The following is a 25368-nucleotide window of genomic DNA, read 5'->3' as shown; positions in this document are numbered from 1 at the left end:
AAGTATTTGTTTATTTGGGGAGATTTCTTTTAGGGGGTTGAAACAATTGATTTTATACAGGAAGTGCTTCAGTTGAGATGAGTGCTGTGATAATAATATAGGATGAGTGCCATGGGGTATTTCAGAGGTTTTCTGTGAGAAAGGCACAGAAGGTACCCTCTGTGTGTGGTGGGGAGGAACAGGAAGGGGGACACTTTTAACTTGGTCTCAGATTGAAAATAACCACCCTGTGTATATCAGTGTCAGGATTCTGGAGGATGCCTTTTGTCAGAGCCTGGTTAAAACTGATTTCCCACAGCATAGATAAATAAGAATGAAGATTTGCTTTTCAAATATCTGTCATTTGAGATGAGAATGTCAGCATCACTTCTGCTCTTAAATTTTTCTCTTTAGTCTTATATGTGCAAACAGAAAGAGAAAAAAACCTTACTGTCTCCCAAGTGTAAATCAGCTAGGATTTTTCTAGTTTCTTTCTCTTCTGACTTTAATTTTGCCATTTTGTAAATTGAATTTGTGAAATATAGAAAAAGATTAGCATTCTGTGAATTTCAAGAATTTCCTATAAGAATAAGGGCATTGCATATATTTTAAGAGAGGGTTGTGATGTTGGAGGAAATGTAAGAAATAAATAATAAATATATTATTAAAATAAAGGAAGATAGGGGATTCATAATCAGCTGATTTAAGATTTGGAATTTGTCAGCTGCCTTATTGCGGGGGGTAAAAAGACTGGGGAGAACTTGCAAAATTTTTATGTTGCTCTGCCTACTTCATTCAAATGCCAAGTTAAAGAGTAACCATTTTTATAGGAAACAACTATAGTTGTACACTTCAGCATGATACAGCATTGAGTATTATAAGGGGATAATTCTCTTTTAAAAATGATGACTGGGCTTCCCTGGTGGTGCAGTGGTTGAGAGTCCACCTGCCAATGCAGGGGACACGGGTTCGTGCCCCGGTCTGGGAAGATCCCACATGCCGCGGAGCGGCTGGGCCCGTGAGCCATGGCCGCTGGGCCTGCGCGTCCGGAGCCTGTGCTCCGCAACGGGAGAGGCCACAGCAGTGAGAGGCCCGCCTGTGTACCGCAAAAAAAATAAATTAATTAAAAATAAAAATGATGACTTTATGATTAAATTCCAACATGAAAAAATCTGAAAGTGTGATCAACAAAGGGAATCTAGAAAGTTGGAACAAATGAAACCATCCATTTATTTCTAACAAAAAATATGTGCATTCTCCTCCTGCTGCTCCAGTTTCATTAGCACTACGTGTGAGAACAGATATTGTAACTGACAGCTAAGTCTATTTGTTAAGATTTTGTCTTTCATATGGGCGTGTGGGATGCGAGTTATGTGTTAGAAATTGTCATTATTGTTCTTACGTGCATATTCCCCGATGTACAGCGTTGCTTTCTAAGCTCTCATTTTGCCTTTTATTTTTCTCTGCCATTTATTTCTCAAGGTACATACTCATTAGTAAGTTAAAGTTGTTTTTCTTTTTTTTTTTAAATTTAAGGCAGAATGTGTACCTGAAAATATCTTTTCCCTAAGCCTATTTGAAAAGTTTTATGTCTGAAACTTTGAGAAGTTTTACAGAGTATGAATGGCCTCTGAGTTGAAAGTTATGTGAAAATGTTACAAAACTATATCCTCATTTCTTTCCTGATTGCTTCATGTGTTTCCCTGTGAAAGATGTAAATTTTGAAACAGGTATTTCTTCCAGACCTGAGACTAGGAGTACCTTGCATTATAGGGAACCTAACAAGGTCATGTGTCACTAACATGTGGAAATCTGGCGGAGAACCTCAAACCTGAGTGAAAAAAAAAATGATGTCAAACAAATTGGCCTGCACATTTCAAGGTCAAAACTTATTATCTAAGTAACCTTGGTCAAGATACTCAACTTTTATGAAACATGGCTTTTTCTGTGATGTGGAGATGATATACTACCCCTATTTCCTAAGATTGTTATTGCAGATTGAATGAAAAGCCTTTGGCTAAGCACTTTGCATAGTGACTGATCCATTACAGGTACTCAGCAAATGGTAGTTAGTCCCTTCTTTCCTCCCAAGGAAAAGAATTTGAACAAGGTTGCTGCTGGTGTCAGTACTCTTGCGTTTTCTAGCTTCTATTTTTCTTAATTAAAATTAAAAAAATTTTTTCTTTTGTTTTTATGGGGAAACCAGAGAACCATTTTAAATGAATGGCAACTTGACTATATTGTGGGTAGGAAAACATACTGGTTCAACATTTGGAATTATGCTCTGGCAATATGTAGTAAGAGACTTAAAATCTACATCTTCTTCAAACTCCTTATCCTAAGGAATTAATCAGAGAAGTAAATAAATGTTCATGTAGCATTGTTTATAATATTGAGGAATTGGAAGCAAACTAACTGTATATTATTAGGGAATTAGTTTAAAATATTTAATGCATGTCCATAATTAAATATTTTGTGGCCATTAAAAATAATGTTGCGGCATTCATAAAGTTATATGGAAAGATGATCATTATGTATTATTAAAAGAAATATACAACAAAACAATATTAGCCAAGTTAAAAGTATTTTCACAATTTAAATAAATATGTACATATTAATGTTCTCAACTGACATCTCTAGATAGTGGAATTTGTTTCTATTTTGTATCTGTTGGTATTGTCTGAATTTTAAAAACAGTTAGCAGGTGAGGCTTGTGTTTACTTAATTGAAATGATGTTCATTTAAAAAATTCTTTCATGAATGTATAAAATTACTAAGGTAGCACATGCTGTTTGGAAATTCAAACTATAAAATATATAAAGTAAGAAATGAGAGTTAATGCCACCTCCCCTATATACTTAATTTATAAGCAGTAAAAAACACTAAAAATTTTCACATTAATAATCAGATCCTTACTAATCTAAATTGCTATCATGAGAGCAAGCAGCAGAAATAGAGCACAGTATAGCAAGTTTCCTCCTTAAATGGTTTGGTGGACAAAGCCAAGATATTCTGAGGAACCGTGACTGTCACTGTTAACTTTTTCCTGTGATATTTACCATTGTAACCTCATTTGATGCTTTAAATGAATTCAGAATAAAAAACCTGTTGCACTGGCAAACAAGAGCCTTTCCTAATATGCAGAGCACACAGGCCCACCCATTGTGTGAAACTGCACTGACAAGATTCTATTGGAAGCTTGCTGTGCCACAGTAAGCTGAAATGTATGCCAATCTACCTAGACCAGACTGAACTCAGTGGTGCTATATGGAAAGGGTCTGCAGGAGATGTGGCTAAACACAGCCAGGAAATCACACCTGGTTTAAACATCCATAATCACAATTAAGTTGCTTTCTCTTAATTGACACAGAACCATCTGAAAGGTGTCTGTTATATAATCCTCCTGAAGAGCAAATTCTTCAAAGTGCACATGGTAGGGAACAATGTTTATTTTTGTTCTTAGATTACAAAAATGGATCTCAAGGGATTTTAATCATGAAGAAACAGAGAATTACGCTTTTTAGCAGCTTTGAGAAGTAAGATAGTAGAAATTTCATCACTAGTTTCTTTGAGCAAGATGCTATCACTATCAGTAAATGGTATTTTACCACATTATCCTAATAATTAGGTCTCACTCTCTTTGACCCACCGTCATTTGAGGAGTATGAAAAATCTATAGTATTCATAGGAAGCTGCCTAACAGGAGAATGGGGTCTTAGGGGCCCTCCATATCTTAATAAGGGAGATGGCAAGGGAACTGCTGAAGTCACCAAGCTTGGGATTTGCCTTTCCACCTTGCACAAGCTTCTCCACCTCTCTATTTGGAAAAGCGGGTTGACTTGTACCAGAAGTGGGGTTCGAACCCAAGAGGATGTAATTCATTGGATCTTAAGTCCAACACCTTAACCACTCAGGCATTCTGGTACCTGCTGCTCCTCCACCTCTCTAAACCTTGGCTTTCACGTCTGTAAAATGTGGATACGTTGTTGCTATAATATTTATTGAGCTCCTACTATAGATAAGGCACTCCACTAAGTGTAAGAAAAGAAAGCAAATGCAACAACCATAGTCTTTATCCTCAAGGAATGTAACTAAGCCAAAAGGCAGCCTTAGGCAGAGGTTATGGGGATCCTGAGTATAACTCCTTAGTTCATCACTCAGAGTTGTTGTGAATGGGAAGAACTCAAGTACTTAAAACATCAGTGTTTTTTTTATCCTCTTTCGATGGAAGCTGTAAAATAACCAACAATATAAGACAGCATGCTATCAGTGCTCCATTGTTTTGAATATAAGGACTTCTTATAAATTTTGTGATGCACCCAGCATGTTTTGGGATTGTAATACAAACCTCAAGAAATGGGTTGTTGGGAAAATTAACTGCCCATAATCTCATTAAGTACTTAGTAACTTGCTCTCTGCCATGTTCTCTATTTTCTCATTGCAAAAATGTGTCTATTATATAGGTTACGGTCAAAGAATATCAAACATAGGAATTAAAAATAAATCTACCTACTTATGTAGAAGACCTCCCTAATATATAACATTTTTCATGATTAAAGTGTATAATATCTAGTTGAGCTAATATTTGTGAAGGATGTAAGGTCTGTCCCTAGTTTCTTTCTTTTTTTTTTTTTTGGCATGTAAATGTCCAGTTGTTTCAACACTGTATGTTGAAAAGACTGTCTTTGTTCTGTTGTACTTCCTCTGCTTCTTTATCAAAGATCAGTTGACTGTATTTATTTTCGTCTATTTCTGGGCTCTCTATTCTCTTCCATTGATCTATTTGTTTATGCTTTCAGCTATACCACAGTGTCTTGATTACTGTAGCTTTATAGTAAGTCTTGATGTCCAGTAGTGTAAATCCTCCAACTTTGTTCCTCTTTTTTCAATAATGAGTTGGCTATTCTGGGTCTTTTGCTACTCCATATAAACTTTAGAATTGTTTTGTTGATATTCATAAAATAGCTTGTTGAGATTTTGATTTGGAGTGTGTTAAATCTGTAGATCAAGCTAGGAAGAACTGACATCTTGAAAATATTGAGTCTTCCTGTCAATAAACATGGGATATCTCTCCATTTATTTAGCTCTCCATTGATAGCTTTCATCGGAGTTTTGTAGTTTTCCTCAAAGATTTTGTACACATTTTTTATAAGATTCATACCTAAGTATTTCTTTTTTGTGGGGGAGGGTGCTAATGTAAATGATAATGTGTTTTTGATTTCAAACTCCACTTGTTCATTGCTAGTATATAGGAAAGGGATTGACTTTTGCACATTAACCTTGTATCCTGAAAACTTGCTATAAACACTTATTAGTTCTGGAAATTTTTTGTTCAGTTCTTTCAGGTTTTCTACATAGACGATCATGTCATCTGTGAGTAAGGACAGTTTTATTTCTTCATTCTCAATATGTTTATTTTCTTTTACTGCCTTATCACATTAGCTAGGATTTCCAGTGTGATGGTAAAGGCAGTGGTGAGAAGGGACATTCTTGCCTTGTTCCTGATCTTAGCTGGAAAAGTTTGAGTTTCTCATCGTTAAGTGTGATGTTAGTTGCAGGTTTTTTTGTAGATGTTTTTTGTCAAGTCAAGGAAGTTCCCCACTATTCCTAGTTTGCTGAGAATTTTTAAAAAAATCATGAATGGGTGTTAGAAGTTGTTAAATGCTTTTTCTGCATCTGTTGATATAATTGTGTGATTTCTCTTCTTTAGCCTGTTGATGTGATGATATACATGAATAGACTTTCAAATGTTGAACCAACCGTGCATACCTCAGATAAATCCCGCTTGGGTATAATGTATAATTCTTTTTATGCATTGTTGCACTTGATTTGTTAATATTTTGTTGAGGACTTTACACCTGTGTTCATGAGAGATATTGATTTATAGTCTCTTTTCCTGTAACGTCTTTGTCTAGTTTTGCTATTAGGATAATGCTTGCCTCATAGAATGAGTTGAGAAGTATTCCCTCTGCTTTTATCTTCTGAAAAAGATTGTAGACAAATTACACCAATTCCTTCCTTAAATATTTCATAGAATTCACCAGTGAACCCATTTAGTCTGGATGCGTTCTGATTTAAAGGTTATTATTTATCAACTCAAATTTCTTTAATAGTAATAGGCCTATTCTGATTGTCTACTTCTACTTCTGTGCTTTGGCAGATTGCATCTTTCAAGGTATTGGCTGATTTTTAACGATACTGCTTTTAATTTATAGCTCAGTTGGAGAATAAGTGACATAATTATAAGAGTGAGTGTCTTTATCTATCAATATGGTGTATCTTTCCATTTATTTAGGTCTTTTAAAAAGCCTATAGCAATATATTATAATATTTTTATGGTTATCCTTTCTATTTTTGTTACATTTAGTCCTAGAGACTTTATAGTTTTTCATGAGATTGTTTAACATTTTTAAAAATCTATTTTGTTATTACTGAATTATGAAATGCTGTTGATTCTATATGTTATGCCGACATCCAGAAAATTGATTGAATTTATTATTTCTAAGGGTATACCTGTTTATGCTATTTCCTTTTTGTATGCTGACAGTTATGTTGTATCCAAGAAAAAAAAATGGTCTCTCTCTTTTAGTTATTATTTTCTTTATTTAATTTTATTACACTGATTAAGATTTTTAGACAGTTAACAAGTTGCATTGTACCTGGCTTTAATGTATCAAAAGTTTTGTAATTATTATGTTTGTTACAGGGTTTTGTTGTTGTTGTTAGATAAATGCCTTTTTGTTAAGTATGCTAAGGTTTTTTAAAAATCATGAATAACTTTTAAAAATCATGAATTAAATTCAATTTTATTTAATGTTTTTGGTGTAGTTTTCTGATTTAATTATTAGTAATAAGGAAAAAGCAAATATTTCATGTGAAGAATGTTTTAAAAACCCATGAAAAGAGTGTAACTGTTAGAGAGAGAACAATGATTATAGCAAAGAACAGACATAATCAAGAATGCTCATGTTGAAGAAAGTTCAGGTAGATTAGTGTTTTCTAAAATGTAGGAGGAATGGTGATTGAAGCCTTCAGATGCCTTTAGCTCCTATAACTGTTTGACCTTAGCCACATGAAAGACTGAGTGTGAGAACCACCTAGTCTAGTCCAATCATCCCCAGAAGCCTGAGACATAATAATAGTATTATTGTATCAATATTTATTTTTTGAGGTCATTAATTGTACCATGGTTACATAAGATATCAGCATTAGGAGATGTTCAGTGAATGGTATATAAAAGCTGTCTTTGCTATTTTTGCAACTTTTTGTAAGTAAAAGGTAATTTCAAATTAAATCCCCAGAACCATGATGCATAATAATAAATATTGTTGCTTTATGCCACTAAGATTAGAATGGTTTATCCACAGCAAAATGTATAATACTAAAGTATTGTCAACTGAAGCTCATGAGATAGGGATGAAGATGGATTTATTATAAATTAGCTTTTAATTTGAAATCATCTTACACTTACTGAAAGTTGCAAAAATAGTGCAGAGAGCTCTTATATGCCATTAACCCAACTTCTCGTAATGTTAACACCTTGTATAATCACAATAAAATTAATGACATCAAGTAGTGAACATTTATGCGGTGATGTTATTAATTAATCTAGAAACTTTGAATTTTGCCAGTTGTACCACTAATGCTGCTTTTCTAGTTCAAGGTTCTATGCAGAATCCCACTTTGCCTTTAGTTGTTATATTTTGTTAGCCTTCTCAATTCTGTTATAATGCCTCTTTGTTTGTCTTTCATGACCTTGACATTTTGGAGAGCATGGACCAGCTATTTTGTAGAATGTCACTCAGTTTGGGTTTAGCTGATATTTCCTAGCGATTAAGTTTAATTTATTCATTTTTTAGCAAGAATACCACAGAAGTAATGTTGTAACCGTCTCAGTGTATCATATCAGGAGGTACAGGACTAAGACATGTCTTAACTCATGATGTCTTATTATGCAGTTTTAACTTTTATCACTTGGTTAAGGTGATGTCTGCAGGTTTCTCCACTATAAGGTTATATTTTCATTTGTAATTAATAAGTACCTTGTGAGGAGATTAAAAAAATTTTTTTTTTGTGGCACACGGACCTCTCACTGTTGTGGCCTCTCCCATTGTGGAGCACAGGCTCCGGATGCGCAGGCTCTGCGGCCATGGCTCACAGGCCCAGCCGCTCCGCGGCATGTGGTATCTTCCCGGACCGGGACATGAACCCGTGTCCCTTGCATTGGCAGGCGGACTCTCAACCACTGTGCCACCAGGGAAGCCCAAGGAGATATTTTGAAACTATGCAAATATCTTGTTTCTTATCATATTTTTATCTACTAATTTTAGCATCCATCTGTGACTCTTGCCTGATGTAATTATTACTGTAGTGTTTGCCTAATGGTGATTTTCTATTTTCATAATTACTTCCACATTTATTAATTAGAATTTGACTGTAACAAAAGCTGTCCCTTCTCACTCATTTATTTATTCACTTATTTATTTATTTATATCACTATGGACTATGGATTATAATCCAATATATCATTTATTTCATTGTTCAGGTTGACCTAGATTTGACCATTGAAATTCTCTAAGCTGTTCTTCAGTTTGCTCCCATTGTCTTCCAGCATTTTCTTTCTTTATGCCACCACAGTATAATCCAGGATTATCTGGTATTTTCCCTGCCTCAGCCCTGGAGTCCACCATTCCTCCAGGAACCCTGGTTCCTTTTAATGGAGGACAGTATTTAGAAACTAAGATCTGGGAACTAGGTGTTCTCATTACTACTGGAACAATATTGCTACTAGGGTCTCTCAGTGGCCAGAGCTGTGAAATATACATATTTAAACTATGGTCTTCATATAGACATTTCTGTATTTGTTTCTGTATCTACTTATCTATGTTAAAACTGATACGTATATCTCTGATTCCAATCCACCACCACAGATTTCATCCTAGCCTTCTTTCTTTCTTTATTTGTAAACTCATTTTTCTAACAATGAAAAAATTCACTTTCATTTCCACAATATCCTTACATATGAAAATTGATTTTTGCTGGCACTGTCTTCTTTTGTCTCCCTATTCCCTACTTATAACTTGACTACTTTCCTTGCATTTCTGATCTCATAAAGGTAATTTTGTCAATAGAGATAAAGTAAGACTATCAGTTCTGTAGAGTTATGCAGTTAAACAGTGCATAAGGATCAGGGCTGATAAGCAAACATAGACATTTAATTAATGTATTTAACTAACTCCATTTTACTAGGCTAATTTCATATTGGTTTAAGAAAATCAGTCATTTGATGGATTTTGTCGAGTGCAATGCTAACACCCTTCATCAGGATTTACAAAAAAAATAGCAAATTGAGACTGAATATATTCAGTAATATATGTCAGACATGTCCTAGAAACTGAAAACACCCAAAATTAATATTATACATTATTTTAATTTTGTAAGGGATGTTAGAACACTATTTCTGTGAATGATGCCATACAAAACCAGTTTGTACTCTTCTGGTTATATAGTGACAAAAATAAATAAATATCAATTAGACATGTTTTTCTTTTAAGCTTAAAAAGTTAGCTATAAAATTTGAATAATGTATGTACCTATTTTAACTAATAGTCTGATTTTTTCTGCTATTTAGGTTAGAAATGATAATTTTAACTTTAGAGCATGTCTTGATTTGCAAATTTGTTACCCAGTCTCTTTTCTTTATAAATAGATTTCTAAATATCCATAACTTTAGAAGTAAAGTACTTCTGTTATGTTCATGAAAGTCCTCATCAGTGAGTTGGATATCTTGCATGATTTTTTTTTTTTTATATATAGAAACAATAGTTGCCATGGCAAGTGTGAGTTTTAGACTCAATATTCCCATGAAGATCATCTTAGGAACTGTCTTCAAATACATAAAGGGTGAGTGCTGGACAAATTGTACCAACTTTTTGTAGATGGTTAAAGTATGCACAAGAGAGCCTGAGACTTAAATTAGAGAAAGGAATTTAAATTTAATTCTGAGGAGCAATTTTCTAATAGTGAGGGATGTTAAACCTCAGGTATGCTCTTGAAGGTGAGGATTTAGAATTTATTCTCTCAAGGTATTTATAAACTAATAAATTTGTAATTCCAGGATAGTTTAGGTGTGATCTCACCTTAATATAGAGACATAGACTTAACAAGTCCCCCAAAGGCCCCATCATAGCCTTAAGATTCTAAGAATGCCATCTGCACTGAGAATTTACATCGGAATGGGACCAAGGAGCCCATCTGATTCTACCTGTCCACAGAGAAGTGACACCTACAGAAATGATGTGAGAGAGCTCCCGTACACACACCCACACATCAGTAGGTTTGGGACCAGAACTCCCTCTGGTATGCTGGAATAACAATAACAGTAAGATCTTTTGTGTAGTATGCTACATAATTCTTCGGATTATTTTTTGAGAGGTGTATATTTCATTAACCATTATAACAACTATGTGAAGCACAGAATATACTACCTCTACTACGCCTTCAGGGAAACAGGAGCAGAGATTTTAGAGTTCTTGTCTAAGGTCAAGAAGCAGAGTTGGGATATGAATGTTTATTTTTTGACAAAAGCCATTGCTCTTTACAGTTTCCTGATGCCTTTCGTTTGAAAATATTTGGAATGAAATGTAAATACCAGACATCAATGAAGAGTCCATGTGTTTGGACTCTTAAGATATACCTGGGTGGGGGAAGAGGCATGATGTCAGGGTTTGATTTAGCTTTGCGTAATAGAAAACAACCCCTAAAATCTCTGTGCTGTATATGAGATTGAAGATTATTTCTCTCTCACTTAACAGAGTCTGGAGGTAAGGCAGAGTGCAGCCACTGTGGTGGTTCCACAATGGTCAAGAAGCCAGATTCCTGCTGTCTTGCAGCTTTCTGGTCTTGACTGAGTCTCCTGCTGTTTCAACTGCTAAGGCTGTAGCCATCAATCTACATTCTGGCCTGCTGAAAGGAGGAAGAGGTGTGGCACAAAGAAAGGAGTGCTTCTTGCCTCTAAGGCTATTTCTAGGTTGTCACACATAACATTTCCACTTACATCTCATTGATCAGAACTTAGTTATAAGGCCAGGACCCACAGCAAGGGGAGCTAGGAAATAAACCTATTGGCTAAGCAGCAGTGTGCCCAGATAAAACTGGAATTTCTATCAAGGAAGAAGGGATGAGTGGATATGGGAATGGACCCTATCAATGACTGCTACATACACCTATAAAATAGGCTGTGTTTAAAAAATGAATTCTGTGGTCAAATAACCCTCAGAAATGCTAGGTTAAAAATAAGTTAAGCAGATCTCTTTAACACCAAGCTTCTCAAAGATGCTAATGCATATTGTGACAGTTTTAGAGTGGGATATACCATGTACAGTTCCCACTCTTTTATGACCTTAGAACTCTTGACTCATGGAGCACCTGTTGGGATGAATGGTCCACAAATATATATTCCTCAAATATACTTTGATGAAATGTTGCTGTAAACTGTAGAATCCAGGATAGGTAATTCTTATCTGTTCCCTGCTGCCAAGTACTGACGGCACAAAGTATTGTGCCTCCTCTGATTTACTTAACCTGATTTTATTCTATGTGTAAGTCAGGGATGGTGAAGCATACATAATGAGCAGGACTGTGGAACAATTTGCAAATATAAAGGATTATGGAAATGCCAAGTAATTGGACATTAAAGAGGAAACTCTTAAATTTCTGCCTAAAATATGTCAAGCAATTTTCCTGTAGATAATTCAGTGTTCTCTAATACCTCGATTAAGGGAGAGGGTGCTTTCAAATAGCACAATAATAATAGTTACAGTGAACCTTGGGTGCACTAGCTGGGCTACCCACCCTGGACTGAGGATGCTCCCATGGTCCTGACCAGGCACATCCAGTATGTCTTTAAATTTACCCTGACAATCACACTCTTTGTCTAGTCCATTTATTCTCTCAGTCTTTTACATGACTGTTTTACAACGTCTTCTCTCACCTCTACGTTCCAGCTCCTCCTTCCTCACCTTCTCTTTCTGCATATGGATCTGTTTCCTATCTCACTGCACACCCAGAAGCACTCGGAGGGAACTTCCACACACTTCCCCTCATCCACCTGCCTATGTATCTGCGTACTTTATTTTCTCACCTCTTACACGGAAGAACTACACACATCTCATTCTAACGTCAATCCCTCCCCTTGGGCACTAGAGTTCATCCCTCTTGCCCACTCAAGGGCATTACCTCTGCGATTATTACCAGTGTCTCCTACATTGCTAATTCTTTTCTCTTTCCTGAGCTGCCCCCAATAACATGCAAACCTGCTTTTCCCCACATCTTAAAAAAAGAAAAGGAGAAAAAGAAATATTTGCTCTTGAGACTTCCCTGGTCGTCCAGTGGTTAAGACTGTGCGCTTCCAATGGAGGGGGCCCGGTTTTGATCCTTGGCTAGGGAACTAGATCATGCCGCAACCAAGAGCCCACGTACTGCAACTAAAAGAGCCCGCGTGCCGCAGCTAAGACCCAACATAGCCACATAAATAAATAAATAAATAAATAAATATTTTTTAAAAGAAGAAATATTTGCTCTTGACTCCATTTTTCTGCTCCAGTTTGTAATAAGCTCCTTGCTGCCTCCAAGTTTTCTCGTCTCTTCACATTTAACCTCTCCAGTCAGACTTTCCCCCCACGACCACTACTCTGAAACTGCTCTTGTCTAGGTCCCCCATGATTGTCATGCTGCTAAAACCAATGGCCGATTCAATTCTCGGGACTTATTCTTTTTACTCAGATAGCAGCATTTGGTGCAGTAGATTGCTCCCTTCCTCATACACTTTTTTCATTTGGCTTTCAGTACGTTGCTCTCTTCTGGTTTACCTCCTTACCTCACTGGGCATTTTGCTCATTGAAAAATATAATACATTAGTCATTCAACATACCAGAATGGGATCTCAATCTAAAGTCTTTTGGGAGTTTCAAAAAGATTTCAAACCCAAAATGGAGTAACACAGAACAGGTTACTTGGACTCTCTGAGTTAGTTTCTTCAGGTAACATGTAGAAGGGTTTGAACTGCATGGTCTTGAAGATATCTTGCACTGCCCTGATTCTTGGGAAGTATTATAGGGTCTAAAGTATCCCAGATAATCGCTTCTCGGCCTCTTGGCTAAGATCAAGTGTAAAGTATCCCAGATAAAGAGACAAAGTACCCAATGTTGTAGTGTACAATCCATTTTAACCATATTGGGGCTTTAAGTTAATCTCATAGCTTTTCTCAGCCCTGGTCATCTCATCTGTTCCATGGGAAATAATAACATTTTTTCTTTCTAAAAAATGGTTATAAGTATCAAAACAAATGAAATTCTATGTATGAATTTACTTCAAGAATGCTGCAGTGCTATGTGACAAGGAAGGGGATGGTTACTTCCAGTCTTAGAATCAAAGTGGCAAATTCAAAACACAGTGGAATATTTCACTGTACAAATTTTATGATGTGAAGTTCATTCCCTCTACCAGTCTTCTGCATCACAGAAAATGGCAAGTTCATCCTTCCAGCTGCTCAGGCCAACCCAACATTGGGATGATGTACTTTTTTTCTGTTGCTCTTAACAGCCAACTCAATCAGAAAATACTTTCATTTGTTCCTTCAAAATCTGTGTGCAATCCAACTACTTCTCACCACTCTCACCGCAACTTGCCCCCACCTTTCTGATACATACCACAGTCATCTTTCACCAGGATTGTTGCAGTAGCTTCCTGGTATCTGGCTTTTGTCCTTACCCCAGGTAGTCTATTCTCTACACATCAGCCAGAGTGGTCCTGTTAAAGCAGATTGGAGATGATGTTACTTCTGTGCTCAAAATCCCCCATAGGCTTTCAATTTCACTCAAAGTAAAAGTGGAAATCTTCACAATGGCCCACAAGAGCACACATCACTCTTCCTTACCTCTTTGAACTCATCTCCTACTGTCCACCTCTTCCTTCATAAGGCTCCAGACACACTAACCTTTACGCAGTCTGTTTCTTCTGCCAGAAACACCCTTTACTCAAATTTCTACATGATTAATTCCCTCCCCTCCATTTTTTTTCCCTCAAATGTCATTATCTCAATAAGATCGACCCTACTCTCCCTATTTAAACTTGCAAACCGTTCTACTACTGTGACTCTTCTAGTCCCCTTCCCTGGTTTATATTTTTCTGTATCATTGTGACCCTCTAACATACTACGCCATGTACTTATTTATTATATTTATAGTTTATTGTCCCTATCCCTTTACCAGTTCAGTGATGTGGGGATTTTTGTCCATTTTTTTCCCCCCCACTAATGGATTCCAAGCACCCAAGATCATACCTGGCATTATGTGTTCAGTATTTCTCAGATGTTAAAGGATTGAGTTATGAAGGCAATACTATTAAGTGGGTATTATATCTCTTTGCAGCTACATAAACTGAGGTGTGGAAAGGCCAATAACTTCTCTAACACCACTCAGTGAGGAAACTGCATAGCCTGGATTCAGGCCACAATCTTTGCATTATACCACTACAGTCTCCTCGTTTAGTATGTTTTCTGATTGCTATGTCCAAAGCCACAGGATGAGAATGTTTCAAAAGCAGGGGATTGTCAGTGGGCTCAAAAGCTTTCAGAAATGTCATAAAGAAGGAAGAGTGAGGGGGAAAAAAGGCTATAGTTCTTTGTAACTGGGTGATAATGACCTAAAAGCTTTGCAAAAGCTATTTCAGTAGCAGTGGAGCCAAAGCCAGAGAGCAATGGATGAGGGAGTAAATGGACTGTAAGTAACACATCTCTTTTTTAGGATGAGTAAGACTTGAGCATATTTATAGGAGAGGGAAAAGAGATAAAGACAGGTGAAATTATAGGTATGAATATAGAGTTAAATAGAAGGAATTTCTTTCTAGGAAGGGTCAACTCAGTGGGTAAAATGATGCATCAACATCCATGGAATTTCCTGGCTGTGTTGTTTTGGCTGTATTGTGAGGGATGGGGCCTGTGGGAAAGCAGGTGTTAAATAATCCCTCAACTTCACTTCTCCTTGTCCCTTGAAAGAAACTCTTCCCATTTTTCTCAGCTAGTTGCCACTTTCTTCAATTCTCCTACCTCAGTTCCAGATATTACTGTCCTCTCCCTCCTAAGCAGATGAACTAAACACATTGATTATTATTTTGGAGAGAAAAGACAGACTAGCAGGTACGAGCTCTCTCAACTCATCTCCTGACTTCCTATCTCACTTGCATCATCACTGACTTTACCTTCTTCCCTCTTCTCTCAATAGAAAGGCATCTCTGTTTTCCCCCAAGTTTCAAATGTAAGCCTAGAATCATTATATATCCTTAAAGACCATCTTCATCAATTTTTCTTTTGTTCTAAAACTCTATTCACCAAGTTCTTTATAAACAAGATCTCCTATATATAGAATATTCTCTCTAGACATCCACTTTCCTGAATTGCCAACCACAGTGTAAAATAGTTTACACAAAAAAGGATATGTTTAACTTCTACTGCACTGAGCATTGTTTTTGACATTGGGAAATCGTAAGATGAATAACTTCAGGCAAATAGACTGAGGAAGATAGACGCATAAACTGATTATAATACCATGTACTAAGTGTAACAATGCAGATTTTTCACAGTAAAATGGACATCTCTTCCCATGGGATGCTCTTCCTATAATTCGTTTTTGAGTGACATAGATTGTTTTTATTCTAAGCTCTTTGAGTTGGGTTTCTGTGGCTTGGAGAAAAGGAATACTGATTAATGGACTCAAGTTAACTGGTGACAAGAAAGGCTTCCAGGAAAGCTTTGTGGAAGAAGTAATGTGTGAAGTGAGTAAGAATTAAAAGAGTAAGCAGGCTGTAATCAGCAAGTGAGGGGACAAAGGTGAGTGTGAGGAGGCAGTCAGGGTAGGGAACGGCACCAGCAGAACTCTGAATGTAGACGCAGCTTAGAGCGGGTATAGGAAAGTGTCAGCTGGTGTTTCTGGAGAGGGAGGTACATGGCAGGGAACAGCAGATAAAAGACTGGAGAAATGTCCACGGATCGGAAAATGGAAGAGCTCAGTAAGCCACGTGAACAACTTTAACATTGTCTTTAGGCAGTGGGGAACTGAGCAGGAGAGTCCCATGACCAAGTTTGTAACTGTGGAGGACAGACATGAGCCTTGGAACATAGCATCATCAATCTCTAACCCATTTTCTGATTGCCTGTTCCCTTAAACTTCCTTTTGCTTTAATTTCTTTCTTTTTAAATTAGATAGCATTTGTGGCTTGCTGCTGCTTAAAGGTGGTGACCTTTCTTCTCCCTCCCCCTCAACATTTCATATCAATATTTTAAGTCATATTCATGGAGGTTTTTATTTGTAATTGGAAGAGGAGAAAAAAAAACTTGGGATGAGAGGAAAGACTGAATAGAAGGAAAATGAAACAGGGTAGAGGGCATTTGTCCCCCTCCAGTTCCCTTAGACTGAATTTGAGCCCCATTTTGAGAGTGAAAGACATAACCAGAGTGCTGGACCTAGGTAGAAGACATTTTGTTCAAGATGGTTGGGACCTGTAGTGGCTTAATCAAAAAGTTTTCTAAAATACAGAATAAAAATCTTGAAAAAGTATAAACGCCTTGCTTTCTATTTTAACCTAAATAAATATACTGTACACAAAAATGATTTGTCAGTCTTTTGATTTAGGACCAGTATCTAATTATTTGCACTGATTAGAATTTCTTTTTGTCTTTTTTCCCTTTAAATCACAGCCTCAATTTGTCACATTTAAGTTTCTTTAAAGTGGAGTAAAAGTTAAATTAATTGTGAAGCAACCTGAGAATAGAATTCTTCTAGATTATCTCCAGTCTTTTACAGTTGTTTCCATAGGTCTTGTTTGATAGCAATATTTGGAGCAACTTCCCTTTGGAGGGAAGTGGGTATGCTATGAAAGGGCAGCATGGGGGATCTTGGTGGTGATGGAAATGTTCTGTGTTGTGATTGCTTTAATGTCCATGTACTGGTTGTGATATTGCACTATAGTTTTTCAAGATGTTACCATTAGGGGAGATTGCTAAAGGGTACACAGGATCTCTCTGTATTATTTCTTACAACTGCATGTGAGGCGAAAATTATCTTAAAATAAAAATTTAATTAAAAAATATTGAGCACCTGTTATGTGCCAGGCACTATTATAGATACAGAAGATACTACAGTAAATGAAACATAAAAATCTCTTCACTGATAGAGCATACATTCTAATGGAGGAGAAATTCTAGTGGGTGAGCCCACTTTTGCCCAATGTTCTGACTTGGCATGGAACTCAGTGCCATTCTGTAGATTGTAAACATGGAAACCTTAGAGTAATTCAGACAGAGTATCTTTGATATGGTCATTGACAAGGCACTTTCTCGTGGCAGATGAGGAAGTTGTTCCAAGTTACTTTGCAGGTAGTAGATGTGGCTGAGTGGGAGCCCAAGCAAGAGAGAAAGAACATGGGTGGTGGTTTGTGATGACTCTAGCTGACTTACTGGCTTTGGGAACATTAAAAAAACAAAAAAAACAAAAAAACAAGAAAAAACTTTGAGGAGGAAGCTGAGGATCTGTTGCTATCACATGGAAGGCTATTGAAACAATTGACATTTGAGCTGTATTTTCTGCCTTGGTCAAAAGCATCATTATCTACGTTGTCCTTCAAGCAGAGAAATCTTAATGTCCTACTTGTCTCTTCTCTCTCCCTGACACTCTATATCTAATCTGTCCACCCAGGATCTCCACCTCCTCACTTTCTCTTCAATCAATTTTTTTCTTTCTATACTTCCAATACAAGTTAGATTATTATGGTCTCTTGAATGACTCCTCAGTATTTATTCAGTAGTTTCATTGGTTATCCAAAAGCTCACCATCATGATTTATATTGTTTTCCAACTTACCTTTTAAAATAAAAATTTCAACATGTCACACTTCTGCTTAACATTAGTTCCAAGTCCAAACTCTATAGATTGGCTTACAAAATACTTCAGTATTTAACCCTATCATACATTTCAAAACTGTATCCTAAGCTGTCCCCATAATACACCCTGTCCTACTCATTGCTGACTTCCTTATCATTCCTAAATACCCTGCTTGTCTTTGCATATGCTTTTTTCACCATCTGAAGTTTCTACCCTGTCATTCTGCCCAAACTTCAACTGATGATTTATCATCTACTCTAACATAATCTCTTTTCTGGAACCTTCACTAAAATCCTCTCTTCTCAAAGAACGGATTCTCTCTTTTACCACCGTAACAGTTTTCTATACACCTGCAGTACAGCATTTGCCACATTGACTTTCAGTCATTTCTTGCTAAATACCTCTCTACTACTAGTCCTGCTCCTAGGTAATATAGGAAGAACTGGGAAATTTTCAGCAGATAGATCCCTTCCTGTACTTATCTTGGGAAGGAATTTTTGTCCTTGTGCATTTCTCCTTTTCTGCTTATGTATTCCCAATCCTTAGATGTTAGACGGTCCAGTTTCTCTTGGAAGTGTAGAGGAGGAATAATTTCCCCCTACCCTTCTAGTTTCTTTGGCTGTTCTATTTTCTTTATCTTTTTTTTTGGCTGTGTTGGGTCTTAGTTGTGGCATGTGGGATCTCTTGTTGTGGTGTGGGCTCTTTGTTGCGGTGCACGAGTTTCTCTCTAGTTGTGGAGTGTAGGTTTTCTCTCTCTAGTTGTGGCACATGGGCTCCAGGGGTGCGAGCTCAGTAGTTGTGCTGCGTGGGCTTAGTTGACCCGCGGCATGTGGGATCTTAGTTCCCTGACCAGGGCTCAAACCCATATCCCTTGCATTGAAAGGAGGATTCTTTATCCCTGGACACCAGGGAAGTCCCCTCTTTGGCTGTTCTAATAATCAAATTAACATAAGACAGATTAGCAGGATAAAAATTAATTACATACATTCGTGGCCCCCATAAGAATGTGAGACCCAAAACCAGTCAAGCAATTGACACCTCTATGCTATTCTGAGCTAAGGAGAAGGACATGGGGAGCTGGGGCTTCAAATGAGAGGAAGACACTTCACTCAAGGGGAGATGGGAAGAGCAAAGGTTTGCTAAACAAATGTTTGCCATACCATGTAGAGAAGTCTTTCAGATGTAAAAAGAAATTAATTTTGGTAATAGCTCTCTTCCTGGTACAGCCTCCCTGTATAAATTCTTTTAGGCAGTTAAAGGGCAGGTAAAAAGAACAATTTTCTGGATCTTCCGTTTCTCAAAAATACCTAGTCCCAAATGATCCTCATACCACATATACACATTTTGAAGTGGCAAATTTTGCTCCCTACAGAAGCAAAACAAGATCAAACCCAGCAGCACCCACCTTCCCCCAGCTCCCTAACTCCTTGGTGACTGGGCCCTTCTTTAGCACCCAAGAATGTGCCTTTGTGTCACCCAGATCCATACTGATCTGCTTGAAAAAATCATCACTGTCTTATTTGCCTCATTTGTTACTTCTATTGACCTTGTGCTAAGGACCACAACAGTTATCCCAAGCATGTCCATACTTGAACCTTTGATTCAGGGAGATTTGTGTTAATCCAGGTATCACTGTGCTATGAATACTGTCTCAGAGATCACCAGTTTTTAAAAACTACTTGTACAAATGACACTACTTAGCTTGAGATCTCTGTCTATAAATTTGGTTGTCATCTGTACCGTGCTTTGAGTTTCTTTAACATGGAAAATGTATAATGCTCTTATTTATCTACATCCTTTCTACATCTACCAAGTAGATGCTACGTTGCCATGCTGATATATTCAAAGCATTCAGAGCCATACAGACCTTTACATTACTCTGCAAAATAATTATCAGAGCTTCTTACATTTGCCAGTGCTTTCGTGGTGATACATGGATAGCAGTGGATATCAAGGTCCAAAGAAGGACAGTTAGAGTGCCCTGAGAAATACTTCATGTTTTTATTAACACCTTAACTCACCTATCCCACATTTATTTCAGGCCTTCTACTAAATTATTGTGAATATTATTATTTTGGGTCATACACCATAGTCACATGCACGCGTGCGCGCACACACACACACACACACACACACACGCACAAAGTGATGGTATATATATTTCTTTTGTTCTCCTGAAGAGCCCCAGTATTATGCATATTATTTCACACTTAAAACACTTAACATCACTAAATTGAAAACAGAAGAAGCAGGGGAGGGAACAGAAGGTGATAAATGAAGAGGAGGAGGGAGAGTGGGAAGGCAGTGTGCAGCAGGAAGAGGCAAGGCATATGGGGAAACAGGGATATGTCAAGTTCATAGAAAATAGCAAGCCAATCCCTGATTGATGACATGCATTTGCTGAGTCTCTCATGGTGCTTCAATTTAAGGGGTGCTGTTACTGAGCAAGGGGACTGTCTCACAGTGGCAGAGACCTTTGTATCTATAGCAGCCATTGATATAAAATTACAGACCTAGAAGTGTTCTTTAAAGACTGGAGCACAGTATATGGCTTCCTTATCTTTTATTCTTTCTATTCATATTTGGGAGGAAATTCCATCCTTTTTGTCTCAGGTTCCCTGAAGGGCAGATTCATACACCTGCAGTTTCTAAAAGGTGTCTGATTATAATCACCATATAAATCCAAAATCCCTACACTCAACCAACAGAAAAAAACAGTTCAGAGAGCAAATATTCAGAGCCTACCCAACTGCACACTCAGTGGACTTGGTGACTCTTGGACGGCAGACCATGCAGATGTGCTCAGTGCAAAGAGGGGCTTTGCAGTGACACAGACCTGATTGCAATTCTGGATGTGATCTTTGTAAAATTACTTAACTTTTCCAAGTCTCTATGTCTTCAACAAGATAACTGTGAGGACTAATTGAAAAAGGGATGTGTCAGCATTAATACCTGGCATAGCAAGTCCTGTAAATGTAAGTTTCTTTTTTCTTTATATCCATCTTAGCTGACCACCATTTGAGAAGCTCAATTTGGACAGAAATCTACTCCCTAAGATTCTGACTTGTCTAAACACCTCTGTAGACAGGGCAGCCTCTGCCAGCCATCATAGTCAGCAGCAGGAGGCATCTTGGGCAGGAAGCTGTCTTAGTGAAGGAGGTGGCTTCGTTGATATGATATCTTCAGGAGTAGCTATCACAAGGAGCTATTGCAGGGAAGGGAGAAAACCAAAGGGTTATTGTAGAAAGAACTGTGTTGATATCCTAATATGCAGGCATTACATGTAGGCTGACAGAGTAGCTGGAGACAGTTCTAAAGCCAGCCTGGAGGTTTAGTGTCATGGCAGAAGAAATACTATTTTGTACTGCTTATTAGGGTCCTGAATTTACCTAAGGCTAAAACAAACCAGAAGACTTCTCCTGCATAACAGGTTACTGGCACTGGTCAATTTTGCCCCACATAATGCCTTACTCCAGCGTGATTTCATGTGGATTGCTAAAGACTTAACATCTTTTTTTTTTAACATCTTTATTGGAGTATAATTGCTTTACAGTGGTGTGTTAGTTTCTGCTTTATAACACAGTGAATCAGTTATACATATACATATGTTCCCATATCTCTTCCTTCTTGCGTCTCCCTCCCTCCCACCCTCCCTATCCCACCCCTCTAGGTGGTCACAAAGCACCGATCTGATCTTCCTGTGCTATGCGGCTGCTTCCCACTAGCTATCTATTTTACGTTTGGTAGTGTATATATGTCTATGCCACTCTCTCACTTCGTCACAGCTTACCCTTCCCCCTCCCCAAGACTTAACATCTTAACAGTATGAAAGAATCCCAAAAGGTTTTCAAGCCTCCTTTTGGAAGTATGCCATAACCTTGGTCAGAAAATATTTCCTAAATATCTGTACTGTTTGCTATTGTGTGGCTGGTGTCCTTAGGAATCACTAAGGTTTTGGAGCAAGAAATTCTAAATATGATCCTAAGAAGACATATCTGAACTCTGTCTGATAATGAAATGAAATCATGGGAAAGTAAGCCTTGAAGGATGGGCACATTTGAGTAGAGAAAAATGGGCAGGCCAATCTTAGTTGAAAAATGAACAAACTCATGACAATGGGGATGATCTTGGCTTATTCAAAGTTTAAAGACCAGGTAGTGAGGCTTCAGCTTCAAGTGAAGAGGCAGGAGAAATCTCTGTGAGAAGACCTCAGTGCCTACAAACTTTTCAGCCCCTTAAAAATATGTGTTTTCAAGCACTAAACAACTTATACCTGCATCCCAAGAAATCAGAAAACAGTTAAGTGTTCAGACTATTTCCAGTCAATGCTTTAGTGGTCACTCCTCATGGGAGAAGCACAAAGACCTTAGAGGACATTCAACTTGAAGCTTCTTACTGGTTTTTTGTTAACAACAGGATTTGTGAGTTACTGGGAACCCCTCTGAGGTTGGTGATACTGTGTCTCAGAATGTCCTGGATGGAAAAAGGGGACTTGACAGATTTCTGCTTTCATGTAAGAATTATTTGTTTTTTGTACTTGACACTACTTTGAAGGTATTGAGGAACAGCAAAAACAGCACCTTGCAAGGACAGTGAGATATCAATTACTTTTAATTACTCCCCAGCTCTCTCCCTTAATTACCTATTATGTTAGCTGGGATTTATTGCAGAATAATAATAGTGATGCGTTGCATTTACACAGTTCCGTTCTGCAAGGAGTACAAAGCACTTTATAGATATGACTTCACTATTAATGTAAAGAATAAAAATGTTGAAAAATACTTCTATGAATAAGGAAACTGTAAAGTAGCTGTATTCCCATTTTTCAGGTAGCACATAGTCTAGTTTACAGTAACAGCCAAATTTGAGGGATCCTGATAATAAACCTGCCCCTCTATATTTTACATGTTTATTTATCTTACATGGGTCTCATGTTTGCTGATTAAAAACTACTTTCCATAATATATAAAATAAGAATATCAAAAGATATTAAATAATAACAATCCTACCAGAAGTACAATACTCTCCTCACTCTAAGATTTAAGAAATGGATATTGACTTTTTTTTAGTCTAAAAAAATCTTTGTATAGTAGTAAAATATTTTGAAGATGCCAAAAAGATAGATCTTGCAATTTTTAGGCCTGTTGATTGTAAAATACATAATTAGAAATTTACTATTAATTTTGTTGGGATATTTATTATTTTGTCCATTATCCTAAAAATTATATAAGTGAGGGTAGCTCTAATTAACCTCATTCTGTAAATGCAGAATATTATTCACTCAGTCTGCATTTAATGTACTTATATCCCTCTTGCTTCAGACCTTGTAACCCTATTGCTTCTCAAAGGTTTGCCTCCCAATGTTGAGAACAAGTGGCCTAAGTTTTAAAACCAGTGTTTTCAGGAACAGTTGCTCATACACAGAATAATTATGTTGGACTTAAAATGAAGAGCTGAAGTACATCACTCAGCATTCAAGAGCTCCTCCATGCTTGGTGAGCTACCCTTCAGGGTTAAAACTACTTATACATTAAAACAATGGCATTTACATGCTTCAGAGGTTTTCTTTCCCCTTATCTTGTCTGTTAGAATTAATAAGTTAGAAGCATACAGCTCAGAATGGAGGCTTGATTGCATGCCTTTTGCTAAGGATCTGAGACGTGAGGAGACTGCACTTTGAGATACAGAGTAAGCACCTTTTGGACCTGAAACTGCCTTGCATAGTTTCCATTTTTATATCCTATTATTTGTATTTAAATACATTCTATTGCTTATAGAGATATACTAAAAATTGTAAGGTTTTTACATCTAGGCTGGAGATGGTAATGAAAACTAAGTGTTTTTAATTTGTCTTCTTTGAATAGTAAATTATGCCACAAAAGATCAAAAAGCATTAGTATTATCTTCTTTTAGAATTTTGTTTAGTAGTCTTCATCTCTGGTTGTTGTAGATACTCCTAGAAAACAAGTCAATGGAAAAAGGCAATGGAATTTTGATCAGGAGGCATTTATTCTTAATTCCAGTTTAGGTTTTACCTTATATTGTTTTGAGATAGAATTACTATACATAGCAAAAAAAAATTTGTTTAGCATCTTTCTTTTCAGGAAATTGAAAGGTTAGAAGCAACATTTTATTTATCAGGTAGGATATTGAGAAGGAAATTCTAAATCAGTGATTGCCTCTGAATCAGTTACTTGATTATATTAATTATCTCTTATGCCTTGGTTCTCTATTTACAGAACGAGGTTAATTATAGCTACCCTCACTTATCCCATAGGATTTTTTGGGAGAATGGATGGAATAATAAATATACCAGTATATATAAAGTGAGATATTCAAAATACAAAGTATAACACTATAACACTTTTTTAGTACAGGAATGTATTACAAAAATAAGAATTTTTATTTAAAATGAGAATATTTGCTATAAAAGAAAGATCCTCAGAATTGAATGGAAAGAGAGTAAGTGGATGGAGAGGGCGGAGATGAAAAAGGATAACAGGGAAGGAAGGGAATTAGATGATTCCAACAAGAAAAAGAATTTAAGGTCTCTGATGTGTCATTTAATTGGAGAGAATTGCAGTGTTGGGTTTGGGCTTTGAGAATGACAGGGCAAGGGGGCCCTCGATCTCTGTGTCCCATGGAATTCTGAACGGCGGGGATAGGGTAAACATTACTGGGATCTAAAGTGGGTATGTCTAAAGCTGAGGTTATTGGCTGCCCCCATCCACTAGCTTCTGCTCCATTGTTTCTCTAAGTTGTTCAACAAGATGATAATTCCACTCTAAACCCAGAAGTGAAAGCTTTAGTCATTGCTCCCTTTTCACTCTTCTTTATCCTCCATATCAAAGGAGTCTTCAGATGCCATCAGATTTCCCCCGTACAATGTTGCTTCCAATTCTCTCTGCGTCTTGACTCTCAGTGCTGCACTGTAGTCCTGCTGCTCTCATCTTATACCTGGTCTCCAAGTCTCCAGTCATTCCCGTTTCTGATAGAGAATACAACAGACCAATCACTCCTCTTACAGAATTACTATCATGAGGTCAGCTGTCTCTTCATGAATCTTTGGTGAATCCTCACTTGCTACTGAATGAAGTTTAGACCCTTTAGTCTACTCTACTTGAAATTGCCAAACGTCCAAATCCACTTTTCCAAACTCACTATTTATACTCTAATCACACTGACCTCACACCATCTCCCTTAATACTTCAGAGGCTTTATTCCAGCTATACCTCTGCCCTTGGAACTTCTACTCTCTAACATTTTTTTCATTTCAGTCAGTGTTTCAAAGTTCCTTTCAAATTCCGACATTGGTGTGCTGGAGCCTGAATCAAGTGTTCTCATTTCTTCTCAACTCTGTGTTCAGTGACATCTCATTAGTGGTCTGAAATCAGCCATGGTGGGAATATTTACACAATAGTGATTGGCAAATAGTACCCCTCCCCAACCAGAAC

At 37.2% G+C, this 25368-nt stretch overlaps 1 pseudogene; it reads right to left on the bottom strand.

Moving 5' to 3' along the window:
* Positions 1–24894, bottom strand: part of LOC136122066 (ras-related protein Rab-28 pseudogene) — a 28149-nt pseudogene extending 3255 nt beyond the window's left edge.
* Positions 24895–25368: the final 474 nt, after the last annotated feature.

Source organism: Phocoena phocoena, chromosome 4 (assembly GCF_963924675.1).
Source record: "Phocoena phocoena chromosome 4, mPhoPho1.1, whole genome shotgun sequence".
NCBI classification, from domain to species: domain Eukaryota; kingdom Metazoa; phylum Chordata; class Mammalia; order Artiodactyla; family Phocoenidae; genus Phocoena; species Phocoena phocoena.
This window is presented reverse-complemented; position numbering and strand designations above follow the sequence as displayed.